The 22,336-nt window shown below is 39.3% G+C and overlaps 1 long non-coding RNA gene across 2 annotated transcripts; it reads left to right on the top strand.

Annotated features, from left to right (window-relative positions):
* The first annotated feature begins 1,169 nt into the window (after positions 1 to 1,169).
* On the top strand, positions 1,170 to 20,683 carry LOC137146253 (uncharacterized). Of its 2 annotated transcripts, none has more exons than XR_010917871.1 (3): positions 1,170 to 1,274; positions 13,476 to 13,581; positions 20,319 to 20,683. It is a non-coding gene; the product is annotated as an uncharacterized lncRNA (long non-coding RNA). The 2 variants fall into 2 exon arrangements; XR_010917872.1 differs by lacking the exon at positions 1,170 to 1,274 and adding an exon at positions 6,891 to 6,996.
* The last annotated feature ends 1,653 nt before the right edge of the window (positions 20,684 to 22,336 follow it).

Below are 22,336 nucleotides of genomic sequence, written 5' to 3'. Positions count from 1 at the left end.
TTGCCACGGTGTGTAAAGAGGGTCTTTTCCAATTTAGTTATTTCCGTTAATGTATGAAGCTGCTAATCAATATCAGACATTGCTTAGCTTTTCAGATCATGAGAAGCCTCTCTTTGGCAGCTGCTGTAGTTTGTGGGGACTAAATCCTGATAAGGTGTGAATATGGCCCGACCCACCCCTTCCAAAAAAGGCAATGGTGATAAAAGGTTAGATGTAAGACCAGATTAATTACTTTTCCTCATTGTGCCAAGTGGGTAAAACCACAGGATCATTCCAAAACTTACAAAATTATTAGAAAATCATATAAACATCAATCTTGAATTCATCCTGTGAATTTTGGAGAGGACAAGAATCCTGCAATTCAATTTTAGCTATATTCGGTGGCCTTTGCTAGATTTTTTTTTAATCTAATGAGCCTCAGAACAACCCCCACCATTTAAATAAAAACAATTGTGTACAAAATATGCTTCAGCAACCTTCTTTTCACTAAATATGGAGTTATGGACTCTTAAGCTTTGTTCTCTCCAGGTCTGGGTTAAGGACCATAAGCCTATAGATACCCATTCAGAAAATGAACATGGCTGAATCTTCAGTTATGATTTTGTGATTATTTATTATTTGGGTGATAGTAGCAACTAGTGGCCCCAACTAGGTTCAGGGCACTGTAAATACACATAGACATTGTTTACGCTGTTATGTGTAGCTACACACCAGAGTGAAAAATCTGGCTGTGTCCATCCTGCAGAATGTAGCTGCTCATGGAAGTGAAAGCCTCTGGTAGAGGGGAGGTAAAGGGGAAAGGCTCTAGAAAATCCCTGCTGAGGAGCCTTTCACTGCTGTGAGGAAAAGCTACAGCAGCAGGGCGGCAGGAGGACACCACACTGCTATTTTTAGCAGTGTAGACATGGGAGGCACTGCTTGGGTACATAGACAATCCATGTAGAATATATACCCTAAGTTTCTAGCATGTCTTTACTTGCCTCAGTAGTGCCTCGCCATCTGCACTGCTATTTATACCCATACAAGGGGACTGTGTAGTGTCTGTCCTCTACGCACTGCTGTAAGTGTACATACAGCCATAGTGAGACACAGTCTCTGCCCCCAGAGCATATACTCTAAATAGACAAAACAAATGGCAGAAGAGAAGGAATCTCATTACTCATATTTTACAGATGCAGGACTGAGACACGGGGAGATAAAGTGACTTGCCCAAAGTCACACAGGGGGTTGGCAACACTCCTGGGAACTGTGAATGCTGATGTGCTGAATCCAAGGTAGGAGCCTTAACGGTCCTCTTGAGTGTAATCCAACTGTATGTTTAAAGGTGTTAATAAGACATAAGTATATCTGTGTTTGTGTTCAAAAGCGACTTGACAATCATGCTCTTTTTTATAAATAGTCAAAATATTGCTTGAGAGAGGTGTTCAGCTTTGGTAAATTGCATAAATGTAATCTGAAGAATGAATTGATTTTGTCTTCTGGTTTAGACTGCAAACCCTTTGGAGAAGGAAACATGTCTCCTTCTATTAAGTATGAATAAATAATAAGAAATAACCCAAACTGTAAGGCTGCTTTACTAACCGCGTGTTGTGCTTCCAGAAGAACCTTAGTCAATAGTGAGTTATGGTAGTTAAAAAAGGTGGAGTAAGTATAGCAGAGGCTCTGTCTCACTTGAACAGCAGAGCTTCTCCTTTAGTTTAGTAAAAGAACAAATGCTTTGTGAATCATTGACCTAGGTTACGGCTCCATTAGTGGCTTTTGTCCATTCTTAATTAGCTGATATATGCACTACAGTTTGCTAATAAAGGGTGCTACGATTTTAGATGCATATTGCTGTAAAGTCCCACCCAAATGTTACATTTGCAATGTCCAACATTACACCTTCTGAGCGCTTCTGGGTCATCTCCAGTTTAAGTGGGAAAGCATGTAAGGATGTCCGAGTTCAATGTAACAGATATCATGATAACTGGAGCTCTCCTAGCTGGTGCTGTAGCTCATCAGCTTTTGACAGCTGGGTACCCAAATTCTCCCTGTAATTAATTGTGTGCTGTGGGTTCACTAGGCCGGTAAATGATAGCCGTAGGCCACAGATTACTGGCCTCCCCATGGCCCTGGGAATATTAAGCTAAATAATTTCACTTTACACTGTCTGACTAAAATGTTAGAGTGTTTTCTGGTATTGGGAGGATAGCTATGTAGAAAGACACTAAAGACAGCATAGGTGAAGGTTTTACAAAGAAAATTATTTTTAATCAAGTGAGAATTAAACATTATAGAATAGGAAATTAGCAATTTAAAATATTTTATGTTATATGCTTGTCACAGCATCAGACACACACAACACTGTCGGTGTTATCTACAGTTCTGTGGACCGGCTAATGGGGCTTACAAATAGACACTAAAGTGTGTGTGTGGGTTTTTGCAGGAGACAGAAAATGAGAAGTTGCTAGTTTTTTTGCCTATATCGTCACTAGGGAAAATTTTACAAAACACTTGATTAGGCATGTTTTTAAAATCCCTCTTTCGCCAATAATAAAATCACTGTTGAAAAGAGGCAGTGGCAGACAACTTTCCGAAACGTCTAATGAAATATAAGTGTAAAGGCCATTGGCTTATGAAGTGTGAGACACTCAAGGGATGGTTATCAATGCCAGACAATTTTATTTTTCTAAATCCTACAGCTATTCAAAGGAGTAAACAAATTCCTCCTCTCTCCCACTTTCGCCACTATCTGGCTTCTATTTGCTTCTTTTACAAAAATTTCTTTCTCTGGGAAAGATAAACTGAACTGCTTGTCCTCCCATAATAATGTTGCACATACAGATTAACGAGGCACTGGCTCTTACTATATCCTAAAGGATTGCTTGTCATAGAAGAGGAACACCAAACTCATGGCTAATGCAGCTGGGACTGCCAGCTCTGCTCAACTCTAAACTGACCTTTTAAAATCCTCAAATGGGTGTGGTGTGCCCCCATGGGTGTGTAATGCTAGTGTAGTGTTCCTGTTACATTAACTGCTGTATATATCCAGCCATCATGCTGACTGGATACTAAGCACTTTACTGCCCATCTACATCTAAGTCAATGCTACTTAAGGCTAATCACATACTAACTACATATCCCAGTGACAAAGCTGCATCCCCACTCTGTCTGTATTGATCTCCCATCAGTCATTTATAAGTGACCGTGCTAGACATGGCCCTTGGGCATTTTTCCAATACAAAAGCCACTTAACATTAAAATTGCAGGATTTCTTTTGGCTGTTTTACAAGCCTTTATCAAAACCATTTAAAAACCTACCTTTAATCATAACTACTCTATGAATTTTTTCCACCTTTGACCCTTGATCCCTTTAAAATAACAAGAACATTTGTGCACCATACTGGGTTTTATGCATTGCCTGAAGCCAGACAGAAGTGGTGAAAACCCACTGAAAAGAGAGCTTTTCACAGTGGCATACACGTTTGCTTCATTCTTAACAATAACATTAAAAAAGACAACCAGGTTGTTGCCAGAGCTCTTCTATATCCTTCATATGTCAGATGCTAAATGCTCCCATCCTTCATTTCTTTCAAATAATGGAGGAGGTTGGGACTACTCTATCTTTCATACATCCCTTCTGTTGCTTTTCCTGCACCACACCCTTTCATTTCTTGGCATGGAGAGTCTACTTGTTTTGCACATACATGTGGAATGCCAGATTGGTTCAAATTACTCTACTTTAACTCTTACACAATTTTAACTGAACATAGAATTTACATCCCTGTTTAGATCACTGCTGTGGTTCAAGTGTTTACATGGCCATTTTTCCAGGCGCGCAGGAAGAAAGACAAGATGCAAGAGCTCTGCTTTAATTAGACCGTGATTTTATTAACTTATCTGGGAAATAGCTGGCAATAAATTGTACAGAGAAGGTCCATTCTTTTTTAATCATTTCCACCTATTTGTGGAGGATTGCCCCTCTGGGCCTAGCTTGTTGCTGGAACCTCACCGCTGTACCAATGTATGAGGTTTAAGGTGCTAGGGAAAGGGGGTTGTCTCCTAAACCTCCTTCCCTGTGTTTCCTTAAGGGATGTCTTCTTTTAAGTCCACTTCCAGCTCTGGTTTATCAGGGAAGTAGACCCCCTATGGGATGATTACCTGCACTGGACACTTGCCAGCTGCTGAGTTATAAGAGTTTGAAATTTGCCTCCTGACCTACCCAGCTGGCTCTTGGAGCTGCTCTGGGGAAGGCGAAAAAACCCACCAGATCTCAGCCAATCTGGTGGTGAGGGAAAAATTCCTTCCCAGTTCTGAAAAAGGCAACTAGCGCAATGCCCACACCATACCACAAAAACCCAGTCCTATTCTGATCCCAGGTGGGAGGGGGGAGGTAGCGGGGGTGCTGCTGCTCTGAGGCAAAGGGGGACTCTGGCTTGTGCGAAAAGTGTATAAATACCTTCTCTCCTCCAGCCTCCCTGCGCCATCTCTGGTCAATCCCCTGGCTCAGGCAATACCTCCTTACCCTCCCTTCTTAAACCCAAAGGAGAAGGGGACCTTTAAAGGAACTCTGGCCTCTCTTGTTCAAGCACTGGCTTTTTAAACATTGCTCTAATCTAGTCCATGTTGACCTGCCAAGCTGTTAGAAAACAGTTTAATTGGGAACAGTGTTGCGTTTAAGCACAGTTCCATAAGGTCTCATCCACAGTGGAGCTCAAACTTTTATTTGTTGAATTGATTTGAAACTTATAATGCCTTAGGTGGGCCTTATTTTATCTCAGTGAGGGGATTTGTTGGTATATTTGAAGGGCCATATGTTGAGCTGACACTATCAACTATAGGCAATATGCCAAAGACTTACTCAAAGAGACAAGGTGTGTGAGGTAATATCTTTTATTGGACCAACTTCTGTTGGTGAGAGAGACAAGTTTTTGAGATTACACTGTGTACAAAGAAGGACTCAGGCAAGCATATCTTCTTGAGCTTCACCTTACCTATGTTTTTAACTATGTTGATTTGTGTCCCATAAAATGCATCAGTTACATATATACTGAGAATTTCCCCATGGGAGGTAAATGGAGTAGTGTACAGCGAAAGGTCAAAAACACTATGATTGATCCTTTTAGAATAACATTCAGGAAAAGCTTTCCCTAAAAAAGACAAAGTATTTATAGCAACAACAGAAAAATACAAATGTCACTTTTGGGTCTTTTTCTCTAAACCAATGGTTCTTGAAGTTTTTAATTAAGCATCTCTCTTCTTAGGACTGAGGCCAACTTGTAGAACACCTATCACTTCTACTCCAAATAATATATTTTCTGCAAGAAACAAAGTGCTTGGCTAGCTGAAAAGATAGTAGGATTCTATATAGTTGTCAAGATTGAAATAAACTCACTTTTTAATGTGATGCATACAGCTGTCCTGTTACATCCCTTATGTCTGGCAGTATTGGTGTGCTCCTGTTGGATTTTAGCACATTTATAAATTTGATCATGATCGAATTATACACCAATGAAAAATGTACCAAGAAAATACATGAAGACAAGCAAAAATATTGACAGAGAAATACTGAATGGAAAAAGGTGATGGGATTTCTAATTTATTTGTTCATGAGGCATCTGGAAACCCTAAATGAAACCTAGGTTAGGACACAACTCACAGCAATTGTCATTTCTTGGTGATTAACAGATATTTCTCTGTGTAACCAAAGCAGCTCCCTGGTGTAATTGCCATCTGACACCAATGTGGTCTTGGGGTAATCCTTAGAACTAGGAGGTAAGAAGGCCCACTCTAAGACATAACAATTGAACTATGCAATAGCCCAACTTTGATACAAATATAACTCATCTGGGTTTACACGAAGCATGTAAATAATAGTATTTAAACTGACTGAATAATAATCATTTCCCCATGTATTAACAAATTGTATCTATGGGTGTTTTAAGATATAATTGTCTAGTGTACCTTTCTCCTTACAGTACATTTTTATTATTGAATTTACTTATGAAAGGAGTCAAATTAAGAGCACCAAATACTGAAGTCCTTCGTGCATGCAATACATACAAGCAAGGATAGTGGCAGTTCATATTTCCCATGCCACCAGCCTCAATTCTAAGCTGGAAGGACTACTTCAGAAGCTAGTTCAGTCTCCATGCCCATTCAGTCCTTTAATGTCACTAGATGCCCATTAGCGCCACATTTGCCTGTCCCCGAGGACCTAGACTGAAACCACTAACTCATTTAACAGGGGTCATCAAACAGCTGTCAGGTAGTAATAACTTTTGGACACTAGTGATATGAGCTGGAATTGATCCAGTGACCTAGAGGTAGAGAGCTCTGTATCTCATTACCAATTCTTTGAGCCATATAAGATTAATTTAATTTAAAAAAAACATTTTTATATATTGGAGAAGTTAAGTAACCCAAGATGATGGAGGACCCCTCACAGTTTATCCTTGTTCCAGACAAAGAGAAGGCAGATCTGTGTATGAAATGCTGAAGCCACAGTTCAAAAATGTTCTAAAAGTAGAAAGGTTTGTTTCCTTACTGAACAAATGGCTTCTGTGCATAAGACAATAAATGATCTGAAAGCTTCCAAGAGAGAACCTCAGACAAATGCTGAGAGATGCAAAATAGGGAGATATAAACAGCAGGGGAGATAAATGAAGGGAGAGTCAGGACACAAAATAGAACAGAGAAAAATAGAAAGTTTTTTGTATGAAGAAATATAGGAGAAACTTGAGGAAAATAGAGAACCTGACTACCACCATATGCATCATAGCCCTCACAGGTGATGAAAGGCAAAAAAGAGAAGCTCTATGTTCCCTCTAGGGAATGAGAGAAACTTCTATTCCATCCCCACTCAGATTTCCTGGAAACATTGTGGAGAAAATGCCCTTTGAAGACCAGAAGGAATAAGTCTGCTATTCTCCCCTTAAAATGCCAAGATGGATGAAAAGGATCTGTCATCCTCCCCTGAAGAAACCAAGAAGGCCTCTCCCAAGAAGATAATGGCAGGTAGGGAGGGCCTGCTGAAGGGGGACAATTGTGGGGATGGAGTTGGACCTTCATAGATTTGGCTAAGCATCCAGATTTCTGGGTCCTCATCCAACTGGAAATCTTCTGAGCAATCCTATTCATATTAAAAGAGTCAGTCTGCCCCAAGCCACAGGTGCTCATCAGGCTGACATGGTTTAAAGCATGTTAGTTTCCATAGCCAACCAAACGAAAGGGTGTAATGTGGCTTGCATCCCTTATTCAACTTCCATTGACTTCCCTAACCCTATGGCTCAGATACCCATTTTGCATGTAGGTGAACTGGAGACAGCCTTTCAGTGTGAAATCAAGCAAAACTCAAACTCATGACCTGTGGGATTGTAGTTAAGCACCTTAACCACGCCACCCTCCCCCATTCATACTAAGATAATCTAAAATTTACCAAAATGTACAGACAATCCTCTGGCAGCTGGGGGCCCTAGCATTCCCAGATGTTTGGCTCATTTTGAGACTCAAAATATGTGAGATATATTTCTTAGATATCACAGATACTATAAATTGTTGCACTGTAATCTTATCAGTCACCTAATTACCTCTATATAATTATTAGATGGTCTCCTATCATATTTTCTTTTTCCTATTCTTTATATACCCTCTGCAACTTGACTTCATTTTTACTTTGAACTCCATAGGCTTTAGCTTTAAATAGAGAAAGTTTTGATAAGAGTTGATTTAGTTCCAACTATGGAATCTTCATACTTATTTAACCTCAAATATGCAAACGTTAGATATTAGGCCCCTCCCTGCAATTCTAAGTGTATCCATTTCTGAGTTTTATTTCTTTTCTTGTTCTTTAACAAAAGAATTAGTAAATTCTCATTATCCAGTGTCAGTTGAGGAGTGGCTAAATAAAGTATGTTTAATTTGTGTGTGTGTGTGTGTGTGTGTGTGTAGCTGTATTGCATTAACATTCCTGAATACAGGCTTTTTAATGTGCTAATCTTAGGAAGGCAAAGTCAACATTCAAATGGTAATTATTTTGAAAGTAAATTGATCAATTTGTCCTAAGCTCCATGAAGATGAACTGAGGTCAATCCACTTTGCCTATTAAGATTTTGAAGATATCTGGTTGGATTACTTCACAGTTTTCCACTGGGGTTTAAGGCAAGAAAAAAAAAAGACTGAGTTTTAACATTAGACTTTAGGAAAAATAAACTTTTAATATATCTGCAATCTGCCCTGTCTCAGCAAGCTGTCCATGTAAATAACCACTCTGTTACTAGCTTTTAGCACACTAGCTCTTCCTGTGGTGAAGATAAAATGGTTGCTAACTAAACAGAGTTGAACATGCTTGAGGGAGGTGGTGGAATCTCCATCCTTAGAGGTTTTTAAGGCCTGTCTTGACAAAGCCCTGGCTGGGATGATTTAATTGGGGTTGGCCTGCTTCGAGCAGGGGGTTGGACTAGATGACCTTCTGAGTTCCCATCCAAACCTAATCTTCTATGATTCTATGACTCTACAGCTATGGTATATATTTGTGTGTGGGTGGGAGGGATGGGGTAGGGGTTTAATGTAAACTGTTTTTAGTACTTGTGAAAGGTTAGCTGGACAAATATAACATGCATAGAAATGAAACGAAAAAAATTGGAAGTACTCTATTCAAGCCACACTGGCATTTCAAAACTCCACCCATAAGCTGAGAATAGTTGATTTTTTTTATGCTAAAATTATCACCAGTGAAATATCTAGCATTTAAATAGTTAATCCTTATGATAAGGGTTAACACTGCATTGAGAAGAAGAAGAGGACCATATCTCTCTTAGAGCTATTGTTTCTTTCTGTATGTAGACTCAATAAATTCAGTCTCCCTAAGTCTTTCGTGATTCTTCTGACATTGTCAACAAAGAGCTCCATTTTTAGTCCTGGTTTTTGGGCGTAAATGCCTTTCCAATAAGAATTAGACTCAGACCTCCAACTCATTTCACATAGGTTGCCTTCAAATGGTTATTTCTTTCATTCTTCACCAATCTTGGGCAAAATTTGAATCAGTGATATAAAGGTGAATTTCTCTGTATCTCCTACCAATTCCCTGAGCCATCCAGTCCCCTAATAAGCTTGTATTCCTATTCTGAGGCCTGTAGCATCCAAAGAAGATATCACTGATTGTAATCTCAGGACTTTATCAAGAAAGGGGAGTACGTTTTACCATTTCTATTATCAAGTCAGTCATTGGTCACAGGAATGGAATACCACTGTACTGTTATCTGGTCTCATAATCTTTGTAACAAAAAAGAAGCATCATAATTTTAAAGGCTCATATTTTTGTCAATGAACTCCTGTCACAGTCTCTTGTGTAAGCAAGAGAGTTGTCTCACATATTCATAGTGAAAGAAGCTGTGTTGTTATAAGGATTCAAGAAGCAATGCTATTGACTATCCAGAGATCCTGATGCATCTCCATTTATATTTTATAAATCCTTTCCATTATTGGAAAATCATCCACTTGAGGATCACAGTTGTTGATAGCTCAGGAGTCTTAGATTACCCTGTAATACTCATTGGACCTTCTGCAAATTCAAAAGTATTTGGAGATAAATAGCATGTGCCCACAAGGCCAGACATATGCCATCTGTATGGTTGTATATCAAACTCTAATAGAGATCAGAGAAGGGATTAATACTTTTATTTAGGAAAGGTATATTTGTCAACTATTATGTTGTTTTTCTAAAGTGACACATTTGGCAAAAACAAGGAAAGAAAAGAAAAGTGCCTGCCCTGCAGAAAAGGCAGGGGAGGATTCTAGCTTTTATTGGAAGAGGGCTTTGTTTAATCTTATCCATTGTGGTGTATAGTAGTTTGTCTGGTTGCCAACTCCTTTTCTTCCTGTGAGCTGGTGATGTGGGGAAGATTTAAAATCTAGTCAAAGGGAATGATACTGAAAAAAGTGAGAGAAGTACAGTGGAATATTAACGCTCACTTAATTATTATGATACATTAAGATGAGATGTCCTGTCCATTTAAGAGACCTTCTTCTTTGCAAGGGACTTGCTGCCCTGCAGAGTGAATATCATTGTATAACAATGAGTTCCTCGGTGATTTTTTGTAGTGAAAGACTTTTAAGTAGACAGGATTGTACCTTATTCTGAAATAGTTTGTCTTAATAGGGGTAATATTATGTCAAATATTTTAAGAACAACATGAAATTTTATAATAATTTCATTACTATTTCAGATTTGTCCTTGGCTAAGACAGTTCAGCACTGGAGTTGAATTTCCACATTTACCACTGTCCCTCAAACATTTACTAATCGTACAGAGGCTTTTTACCTAGAGTAGTTCCACTTAAGGCAACAGAACTACTGACCCAAATAAGCACTGTGTCTTCGCACAACAGAGCTTTCAATGTTTCTACTCCCTGAATTGAGATTTTAAAACCAGCATTAGGTGAGTCCAAACTCAATCTTTTGTTGATAGTAAACTCGGGGTAATAAATAAAGCAATGCATAAGCAAAAGTGATTGTGATCACATAAGCTTATGTGATTGTATTTCTTTGCATTATCAACAAGATAATTAAAGATCAGGTATAGATTTAAGGCTCTGGGCCAATGTGGGGCTGAAGACAGAGCATCAACTTTAAAAAGCAAACATTGAATGAGGCCTCTGAAAACCTTAACATTTAAATAAATAATTACATACTTGCTAATAATAAATCAACATATTCCAATACACATCGACTCATAGAAGGTATGGACAAAAAAGAACTATTGGATCATTGAATCATATCCTTGCCAATGCAGTATACAATATTCCCTAGTATTATTCCATCAAATGAGTGAGCCAGAACAGGGAGCAGAAAAGGAACAAGAACAATAACCTTATCCCTATTTGCTATTTTTAAAACAACAAAACTATCTTAAAATGCAAACAAACAAACAAACAAAAAAAGTTAGAGATTCATAGATTCCAAGGCCAGAAGGGACCATTGTGATCATCCAGTCTGACCTCTGGTTTAACATCGACCAAACAACATCCCCAAAAACATTCCTTTTAAGCTAGAGCATATTGTTTAAAAAAAATCCAACCTTGATTTAAAAATTGCCCAGGATGAAGAATCCACCACAACCCTTGGTAAGTTGTTCCAATAGTTAATTAAACTCACTGTTAAAAAAGTGTGCCTTATTTGCACTCTGAATTTGTCTATCCTCAAATTCCAGCCATTGGATCTTGTTATTATCTTTATCTGCTAGACTGAAGAATCCATTATTGATTATTTGTTCCCCATGTAGATACTTACAGACAGAGAACAAATTGCCCCTTAACTTTCTCTTTGGTCATTCAAATACATTGAGCTCCTTGAGCCTATCATTATAAAGCATGTTTTCTAATCCTTTAGTTGTTCTTGTGGCTCTTCTCTGAAACCTCTCTAATTTATCAAGAATATCCTTCTTGCATTGTGGGCACCAGAACTGGACACAGTATTTCAGTATTGGTTGCACAAGTCCCAAATGCAGAGGTACAATAATGTCTCTACCCCTATTAGAGATTCCTGTTTATGCATCCTATGATCGTATTAATCCTTTTGGCTACACACTGGGAATGCATGCTCAGCTGATTATCTAGCATGGCCCCCAAATCTTTTTCAGAGTCACTGCTTCCTAGATAGAGTCCCCCATCTTATAAATATGTCCTACATTCTTTGTCCCTAGATGTATACACTTACATTGAGTTATATTAAAACACATTTTGTTTGTGTCCTACTTATCAAGTGATTCAGATCACTCTGTATCATTGACCTGTTCTCTGTTATTTACCACTCCCCGAATCTTTGTGTCATCTGCAAAATTTTTCAGTGAGGATTTTACGTTTTTTTCCAGGTCATTGATGAAAATGTTATATAGTATAGGGTCAAGAACTGATCCCCGTGGTACCCCCTAGAAACACATCTGTTCAATGATGATTCCTCATTTACAATTACATTTTACAAACTATCAGCTAGTTTTTAATCCATTTAGTGTGTACCATGTTAGATGTTAGATAAAGTAGATATAGTTTGAATGAAGTGTGGCTCTTTTCTATGAACTTTCCTGGATAACTGTAGTCTTGGAACGGTGTGTTTGGAGATGGGAAAACATTCTGAAAGAAAAATCTTACTATTACAAAGGGCAGGGAATCCTGCAGGTTACATAGAGAACTGAGCCACCTTGTAGATGTTTCTCTTCTGAGTGAGTATGCTTTAGAGTGTATGATACATGCTTTAAAATTCAGACTTTTCCATTCAAAATAATCCTAGCATTTGTAAAAATGATCCCTTTAAAGAAGAGAGAAAATTGCACAGAATAATTAGCAAATAAGAGAAACAGTTGGGATTTGGTAAGTGGTAATTGATGAATCTAGGGTGGAAGGATGCACTTTAATCTAAATGAGACATACAGAATTACATTTATCCAAAGAATTTGCTCAAAAACAAACGGAAGAAGAGAATGAAGTATCAACTCCAGTTCTCGACCCACTTTGTTGTCAGAAGGAATGTTGATAAAACTCACAATAGCCTCCTTGGATTTAGAAGCATAACAATAGAAATGCAAAGTTTTGCTTTTCTCCATATCAGAACATCATCTCCAATTTTTATGAGTATCAAGTTTGGAAAAAATGCCACAGAATATATGGGAAAAAGGAGATGGGAATATCTTTTTTTTAAAAAATTCTTTTTGAAACGTCTCCTAAATACTCAGAAAAATCTGAAGACTTCAAGCTGAACTAAGTCCTTTCTTGCATTTATAATCTTTTCACTCTATGAATACATCTGGCATATATTCTAGTCCTATATTGGCATTCTAGATGTCAGCAATGGAAGAAATTTATAACATTTTCAGATATATGTATAAAGGATGGTTTTTGTTTTATGTGTAGGTGAATTGTTAATAACAAGCTGCAAGGTTTTGTCTTCTTGTTGCCACTCTGACAGAGTGGTTCATTGTATACCTTGGAAAAACACCAGTTCATACTTTATGGTTTCTAAATTTTCCCATAAGGCCAAAGTCAAGTAAAACACCCATATATTAATATCTCTAAACCACCTCCCTATCTAGTACAATTGATGGCCTCTGCTCCAGTGGAGCAGCAGTGAGTGTTGCAGTTTGGGATTGAGGTACAAGGACAGAGCTGTGTTAGTAACAGTGTATCTGGCTGGTTAAATGAAACTGGGCTCAGTTCTCTTTTTCCAGTCCGTGGCACTCCTGGTTGGGCCAATTTAAAAGGCGGGACAGCAGCTTGTGAGCTTTAAGAGGCATGGTGAGTAAGAGACCCCAAGAGATCTAGCTGACTGGTTCAGTCAGGAACAGCAGGAGATGAAGTAGCCAGAGAGAGGTGGTGGTTCCTGGGAGAGATCTGAAAGCAGGAGAGGCTTGCTGGGTGGCATCCTTAAAGAGCCAGGGCCAGAGGCTGGAGAGGGCTGAAGGCGGGGGACCTGCAGAAGTATTTACCTGCTGCATCTCCTTCCAGGAGAGCTGGACCCAAGGGAACCATCAGAAGGCCAGGGTGTGTGAGAGATGTTCTCCTCGCAAGGATGGACCCAGCAGAGAGGCTGTGGGAGTTCCTGTTGTGGAGGGTAAGATTGCACACCAGAAGGAAGGGTTGGGGTGGCTGTCCTGGCAAAGGGACAGAAAAGGACTGACAAAGAATCCAGGTCTGGTGAGAGCTTACAATCTAAGCAGAAAAAGGGTGGAAGAAGAAATGAGCACAGAGAGAAGTAGTGACATGTCAAGGTCACGCATCAGGTTGGTGACAGAGGTGGGAACAGAACTCATGTCTCCTGACTTTACATCCAATGCCCTATCTACTAGATCACACATACCCCTGTAGTGAATGCCTTACACTCTAAAGATTTCCATTAATTTTAATATTATCATGAGAGAGGGAAGACAGGAATAAAACGGTGAACAACTGAAATGATCATGAAAATTTTATTTACATTTAATGGCACATATTATAAAAACACATAAGACCCAATTTCAAAAAGGGATTTAGGCTCCTAAATCCCACTGAGTGCCAGTGGGAATGAGGCTCCTAAGTGACTTAGTTCTATTGAAAATTGTATCTTTTGTCTTCTTCATAGTCTCTTTATCATCTTTTATTGTAATTTCTTGGTCTTTCTGCATAGGACACTTGCTTTGTTTTCCCTCCCTGAAGTTCCCTGCATTCAGTCCTTTTGTCTCCGATCACGCAGTGAGATCTGCACAGGTTTCCTGAACAGAACCCTGTAGACCTCACTGGGGGTCTGGGCATATGCATAGGACTCATTGCAGGAGTGGGGACTATGGGCTTGACCCAATCCAAGGGAGCATGTAAACATGCATAAAGTCCTATTGACTCCAGTGAGTCTACTTATATACTTAAAATCAGTACATGCTTGAGTGCTTTGCTGGGCTGGGGCTAGACTGCTCAAAAACCCTTTATCCCAAACCAACCTAATTTCCTTCTTTGAAAGGGTTATTGGCCTAATGGATGGGGGCGCAATAGACATGATATATCTTAATTTTAGTTAGACTTCTGACACACTCCCACATGACATTCTCATAAGCAAACTAAGGAAACGTGGTCTAGATGAAATTACCATAAAGTGGATGCACAACTGGTGGAAAGACCATACTCAAAGAGTTGTTATCAGTGATTCACTGTCAAACTGGGAGAGCGTATCTAGTGGGGGCCTGCAGGGGTAAGTCCTGGATCTGGTATTATTCAGTATTTTCATGAATGACTTATTGGAGTGAAGAGTTTTGTGGTAAAATTTGCAAGCTGGGGAGGTTGCAAGCACTTTGGAGGACAAGATTAGAATCCAAAATGACCTTGATAAAGTGGAGAATTGGTCTGAAATCAACAAAATGGAATTCAATAAAGACAAGTGCAAAGTACTTCACTTAGGAAGGAAAAAGATCAAATACACAACGACAAAATGGGGAATAACTGTCTAGGTGGGATTATTGCTGAAAAGAATTTGAGGATTATAGTGGATCACAAATTGAATATGAGTCAACAATGTGATGCAGCTGCAAAAAAAGGCTAATATAATTCTGGGGTATATCAACAGGAATGTCGTATGTAAGACATGGGAGGTAATTGTCTTACCGTACTTTGCACAGGTAATTGGAGTATGGTGTCCAATTCTGGGTGCCACATTTTAGGAAAGTTGTGGACAAATTGGAGAGTGTACAGGGAAGAGCAACAAAAATGATAAAAGGTTTAGAAAACCTGGCTTATGAGGAAAGATTTAAAAAAAACTGGGCCTGTTTAGTCTTGAGAAAAGAAGACGGAGGGAGGACCTGATAACAGTCTTAATATGCTAAAGGCTGTTATAAAGAGGATGGGGATCAATTGTTTTCCATGTCCACTGAAGGTAGGATAAGAAGCAATGGGTTTAATCTGCAGCAAAGGAGATTTAGGTTAGATATTAGGAAACACTTTCTAACTGTAAGGTTAGTTAAGCTCTAGAATAGGCTTCCAAAGGAAGTTGTGGAAGCCCTGTCTTTGGAGGTTTTTAAGGACAGATTGGACAAAAACCTTTCAGGGATGGTCTACGTTTAGTTGATCCTGCCACAGTGTAGTGGATGGGACTCGATGACTTCTCATGGTTCCTTCCAGCCATAGATTTCTGTTATTTTATGATCTGTATTTGTTTTAAGAATGAAAAACATATCCATGCTATTTGTGAGTGCTTGCTCTTTGTTGATGCTGCACTGTCATAATAGTAAAGCAAGGAAAGAACAGAATATCTTGGCTAATTTGTATACCTCCCTGTTCAAAATGTATATATATTTTCAACAATTTTATTAAATCGTAAACTAATGATGTTTTATTTCATAAACTTCACATTTATGTTTTTAAGGCTTTTATTGTGTTAAATTCCTGATGTTCTTATAATAGAATGATTTTTTTCTGCAAAGACTCAAATATCTTATAAATTACACTAAGATTAAACTAGCTATTGCTAATGTATTTTAAACAGTTGTTAAATTACCAAAGTTGGTTGATCCCTTTCTTGAAATTTGCTGATCCTGTCTTTAAATGCTAATCGTGGCTTCTAGGTTATTATTTATATCTTTTAAATCTTTTATATCTGTACTGTATGGGTGCTTTTATGAAACCTGGTGTAACTTATTCTAAGAACAAAAGCATATTTATACAAGTGGCAATGGGAACTGACTTGGCAGGTGGCTGGCACTTATTCTTAAACCCTGAGCATTAGAAATAGGTATTAGGAACATCCACAAATCTGCATCAGGTTGTGAAAAAGGATCTTTTTCTAATTGTAAGTTTATCAGCCGCAAAAGTTCATTAAATTGGTAAGTGTCACAAGGTTGGTGCCATCAGGTTCATGAGCTGCACAAATAAAACGAAGTTCTATGGGTGACACCATGCAACAACCGCCATGAACAGGAAAGAAAGAAATGCACTTTAAGTGACTAGGTTCTGCCTAGCGTTCCCTGGGAAATGGCACAAGGAGCTTCACATGCCCCCCTTAACACAGCCAGCCAATGGAGATATCCAGCCGGTGGAGGTGTAGCAGTGGAAACCCACCTTTTGAAATCAACTGGGCTCTTCACAGAGTACGGTAGTGTTCAATGTGAGTAAGGCTGTCAGAATCTGGCCTGCATAAACTGTGAGCATGATTGTACTCCATTTAAGCCGGTGGATGTAGGGTGGATTTTTGGTGGGACTGCTGGTGGAGTACTCAGAATGAAGGTGGCCAAACCAAGGAATAGTAAACAGAGGGAACATTGACTTACGTAGGAGCAAAATCAAACTGAGGTTTGCAGAGTAAAGCAGGTTCTTCACTGCACAAAGGATTGATTCATTTCTATGGCCTGTCATATTTTGATTTGATTTGTTTTTTTTTAAATTTCCCCAGGAATTTATGTTTTTATTCAAAAATTTAAAAACGGAAGAAAATTGGTAAAAAACAAAAACAAACGGCAGTTATGGGGGAGGGGAAGGAGGAGGGATACTCACCATGTGGTAACTGAGGAATCTTTCTGCTACCTGGTGCAATCAGATGGTCTTGGCTGCTGGGTCCTGGCTCCTTACCCATCTCATCCCCCCACTGCAGAGAGGAAGCAGACGGGGCCACACTGAAGGGCTGGAGTCAGGAGTGGAGCTGAAGGCTGCCCACCTGTGAGTACTGCATCCCCCCACCTCGCCAAACAGAGTCCTCTCCTGACCCAGCCAGTCCTCCAGTGTGTCCCTGTCTGCTTGCTTCCCCTGCACAGGCTCTGTCCAGCAAGGAAACCGGAGAGATGAGGCTCTGTGCCGTAGGGCTGGCCTGAAGGGCTGGGGTCAGTAGGTGGCTCAGTCAGGCAGAGAGGCCAGTACTCACAGGGTTTAGGCACTCACAAAAGAAGGTGCATCACATCCTTCTCCATTTTCATATCGTTGTTTAATAGCAAGTTATGGAGCTAGCACAAGCTCTATGTGTACAGTGCCTTTTTTACATTTTTCAGTTGAATGTCCTTATTCCAAGGAAAAAAGTGATCTAAACATCATTAGCCCAAGCCAATGCAGGAAAATGTACATTTTGGAGACAGATCAACCTGTAAAGTACCAAAAGGATACCAACAAGAAATTAGTTAGTTGAATGGATTCATGAGTCCTTCATTTGTTATTAATAAAAGGCTGAACAATGTGTTGATGAGGCACAGTCATTTACCTTGGATTGGCAGAGCATAGTGTACAAGGATACTATTCACCTGAGCGCTGCAGGCTTCAAGTTGCTCTGACTCCCCCATATAGTTCAACCTTTCCATTTTTTGCCATCCTCTAATGATGGATAAGGGGCACTTTTCCCGCTGAACTACGTCTAACAGTATGTTTGTACAGAACCTAGCACAAAGGGTGCATGATCCTTATAGCTTTACCAAAAGAAAAAGAAAGGCTTTTTAAACAACTGTGTTTAGGAGCTGCTATCCTATTCTTCAGGATGCTTCCCGGAAGTGCATAGAAACAGAGATTTTATTTCCAGATATCAAGACAGAGGTGGTGTATATCCACTAACTTTGCAGAACTTTTAGTTTTGCTTTAAAAAATAATATTTTTCTAAATCATTTTTAACAAGCCGCAGAGGGATCTGTAACTTTTTTTAAGTTTGAATGTGTTCTCATTTCTACATATGATGGAGATATCCTATGACATGTCTTAGCAAATTATACACATATATATATATGGGTTATGTTTTATTTTTATTGACAAAAATGTCTTGTGGCAGCTAGAACCAAGGTGTTTGGTTTTTTGTTTTTGATAGTTCAAAATTCAACTCTATGTGCTCTCTGTGCTTTATATGTGTATTAAGCAATTCATGGCACTCTGGCTGCATTTTATTATTAAGGGTATCAAAATGTAGTTGTTCTGATCAGTTTTCAGCATTGTATCCTACAATCAGAACCCACTATTTATAAAGATGGCCATTCAGAAGGCCTGCTGCAATCTATTATTTTAAATAACAGTAAATGTTTTGGGTTTTGTTTTGTTTTGAAAGCACCTTAGTTACCTGACTCTCTAAAATTACTTGAACCTGACAACCTTAATATTGGGCGTTGGGTACGGTGGGTTGACACAAGGCCTCTGCAGTATATAAACCCTATTTTGCAGATGCACATGTCATTAAAGTGGTTGCATAAGCCTGGTGCTAGCCCTCTATACTGGGGAGAATTTTACTGTCTGTGAAATAAAAAAGAATTAGGATTTTTCCCCCTTTCAGCAAGTTAGTAATTTTTATTGAGCTCCTGAAGTTGTGCCAGCTCTCTACACTGTTTCACCCTGTCTGAATGATCAGGGAAGACTAGGAATACTCTAGGTTCTGGAAGAAGATCAGGTAACAAAAAGAAATAGAAAAGACTGATAATATTTTCAGGGCTATGATTGTTGAAAAACCTTCAAAAAAGCTTGAGGGAAGGGGAAGGAGGATAGGGTTGGGTTACCACATCCACTGTTACAACATCTTCCAAGACTGCCCTTTACCCTTTTCCACAAAATTAGATCTCTCAAGTAACCCCTATGTTATATCTGTTGTACTAGCTAAGCACCAAGTCTACTCTTGCTCTTCCAGCTCCAAATATTCTCTAATAAGTAACCATCCTTCCAACAGAATAAGCTAAAGGAGGCATTTCTGAATCATATAACGAGAGAGAGAGATTGAAACTGGGAGACTGTTTGGTCCATGGAAAAAAGCTCAGAAGCATAATTGTATTTCTGTTTACTGCCTTAATCCTGATTTCTAAAACACTGGCAGGAGATTGTAAAAGGGCCAGATAGTGTTGGAAGTGGTCCTGAGTAGTCAGTACTAGTTTAGTGAGACCAGTTAGGCCACAGAGCATTGCCAGATTTTCTCTTCCCTTAAAAATTTTTTATTCTATATTTAAATATCCAGAGCTGACCGTTAAAGACAACACAGTGCTGACAACAAAGAGAGAAGGGCAAGGAGGAAATTAGGCTTTCCAACAGAAGGGAGGGTGGGACAGTACCACTAAAAAAAATCTGGACTTTATGGCCATAATTGTCTGGCAATGCAAAGATATTACTAAAAGCCAGGATTATTTCCAATGCTACATCATATCCACTACTGCTGCCTGCCAGTGTGTTAATAGTAAATCTGAAGAGCCAGGAAAATAAGTAGAGCCTTGTCTGCCTGCAATAAGGATCTGGCCTCCACTCTGCAGCAATGAATGCCTTTCACAGAGAATTAAATTATCTGCTAAATATCTAAAACATTCCTGTGAGAGTAAAAGCTCTTTGCTTAATTTCTGGGGGTGGAAGGTGGGAGAAAGCTGGGATTTGAAAAGAGGAGTAGTCAGAGGGTATAAATGAATGATAAAGAATTCCTGGAAGGAAAAGGACTGATTGGCATTATTACCCCTAGTTCTCCCAGAAGCCAGTCCAAACCTTGCAAGAATGCATGTTTTGTGCTTTTCTTTTTTCTTGGAAGGCATACGGGTTCTTATGCCATGCCCATCACTGTGACATCTGAATAAGGTATCAACTAGTTCAGGGGTGTCAAACTCATTTGCTATGGCAGGCCAGATTTGAATTAAATATACTTAAAGTGGGCCATACTACCATAAATCGAAATACTAGGCACTTTTGGAGCACTGTACCTCGTGCACACAGCGCTCCATGCGCTGCTGCCAGAGTACACAGATCTCATGGCAGCGCGTGATGCCGCCAGAGAGTACAATGCCATGAGATGTCGCGACAGTGCGTGCTGCCACCAGGGGCCGGACCAAAAAGGTTGGCGGGCCATATTCGGATGTAGGTCAGATGTTTGACACCCCTGAACTAGTTTTCCCTGCTTACCTCTAGGAGGAAGAGTCTTTAGAGAATGAAGTCACGGAGATGCTGAAGAAATGCACAAATGTCATATTTGTTCTGTGAAAAGGAAAGGAGCAAAGATCTGACAGGAGGCAGGTCCACAGGCTTGTGAGTTCAAATGGAAGATGCAAGAGGAATCTAGAGCAGAAAGCTTGGATTTTACTTTATGTACAAGCAAATGTTTTTTGCTGCTGGTGTTCTGTGGTGATGGTATTCTTCTCTTTGCCCTCTGGTCATGAGTTCCTCCTTGTGTACTAAGATTAGGGATGGTCATATGAACCAACTGTACCTCTCTCAACACTCAAACTGAACCTTTGGGAAGGTTTGAATAAAGGTCTGTTAATCAGGTGGTGAAAAAGGAAACTCCTCTTACTTGTCAATTTTTAACATCTCTGCACTTCAGCACACTATTTAAAATACTATGTATTAGTGCTCATTGCTTTTTGAAAATATAGGGGGTAGCCTATCCAACTGATTGATTATTTTTCTAGGATTAAGTTAATGATAGTTAACCATTAATATACATCTGTAGATATATTTTGTAGAGCTAAACTTTCTGCTGGAATACCTCTGTACAAGTCAATGAAGTCATGCCAGCAGAAAATGCGGCCCATAGTATTTGATGAAACACATATAAATAAATTAGTAGATGAAAGCCTATACTGCTGAAAAGTTGTGTTTATAAAATTAAAAAAAGAAGCCAAAAATGTCTCTGAAAAGTTAAAAATTGGATGATAGCAGATTGTGAATCCCAGTGATGATTGAACCTGATGAACTGTGGCAGTTGGGCCAAGTAAGCCACCATCTGTGCAGTTTCCCTCAAATAACCAATGAAACTGTTGCATGCAAATTAACTTTGCAGTAAGGGTGGTGATTGGTTGAATTACCTCTGATATCACAATGGTCTAGCACACCTGGCGTAACATGGATACATGCCTTGATACCTGGCAAGCTAGTAGAACAATGTATAAAATATTCAATTTGCGAATACCTGGAGGATGAATCGGTAATCACTAGCAGCCAGCATAGATTTACTAAAAACAAATCATACCAAACCAGCTTGATGTCCTTCTTTGACAGGGTAAGTGTTTTGGTGGATAGAGGGAATGTGGATTCCAGCAAGGCTTTTGACTCAGTCCCACATGTCATTCTGATAAGTAAGTAGGAGAAATGTGGGCTCGGCAGACCCACCATTAAGTAGATACAGAATTGGTTAAACAACCACAAACAAAGAGTAACTATTAATGGAACGATGTCAGACTGGAGGGAGGTCTCAAGTGGGGTTCCATAGGGATCTGTTCTGAGTCCAGTGTTGTTTAACATCTTTATTAATGACCTGGATGTAGGAAAAAAAAGCATACTGATCAAATTTGCAGATGACACAAGGCTAGGGGCATCACCAATATTTTGGTGGACAGAGCTAACGTTCAAAGGGATCTTTATAAACTGGAGAACTGGGCTGTAGACAGCAAAATGAAATTGAATAAAGACAAATCTAAAGTGCTACACTTAGGGAAGAAAAACCAAATGCACAAATACAGAATGGGGGATAGCTGGCTTGGCAGCAGCACTGCTGAGAAGGATCTGGGAGTTGTGGTGGATCGCAACCTCAACATGAGTCAACAATGTGATGCTGTTGCAAAAAAAAGCAAATGCAAATTTTGGTTGCATTAACAGAGACATAGCATGCAAATCACGGGAGGTAATAGTAATGCTCTACTCATCACTGGTTAGGCCTCAGCTAGAGGACTGTGTCCAGTTTTGGTCACCAGTGTATAGAAAGGATATAGAGAAACTGGAAAGGAACCAGAGGCAAGTAACAAAAATGATCAGAGGATGGAATGCAAGCCAAATGAAGGAACTGGGTATATTTAGTTTGGAAAAGAGGAGATTAAGAGAGGACATGATAGCAGTCTTCAAATACTAGAAAGGGCTGCCATAAAACAATGGAGAAAAATTGTTCTCTTTTGTCACAGAGGGCAGGACAAGAGCAATGGGTTCAAACAGTA

This window comes from Emydura macquarii, unplaced genomic scaffold, assembly GCF_026122565.2.
Source record: "Emydura macquarii macquarii isolate MOO-44397 ecotype Brisbane River unplaced genomic scaffold, CSIRO-AGI_Emac_v2 contig_431, whole genome shotgun sequence".
Classification (NCBI taxonomy): Eukaryota; Metazoa; Chordata; order Testudines; family Chelidae; genus Emydura; species Emydura macquarii.
Note: the sequence above shows the minus strand (reverse complement) of the source record. Positions and strands in the feature narration are given on the sequence as shown.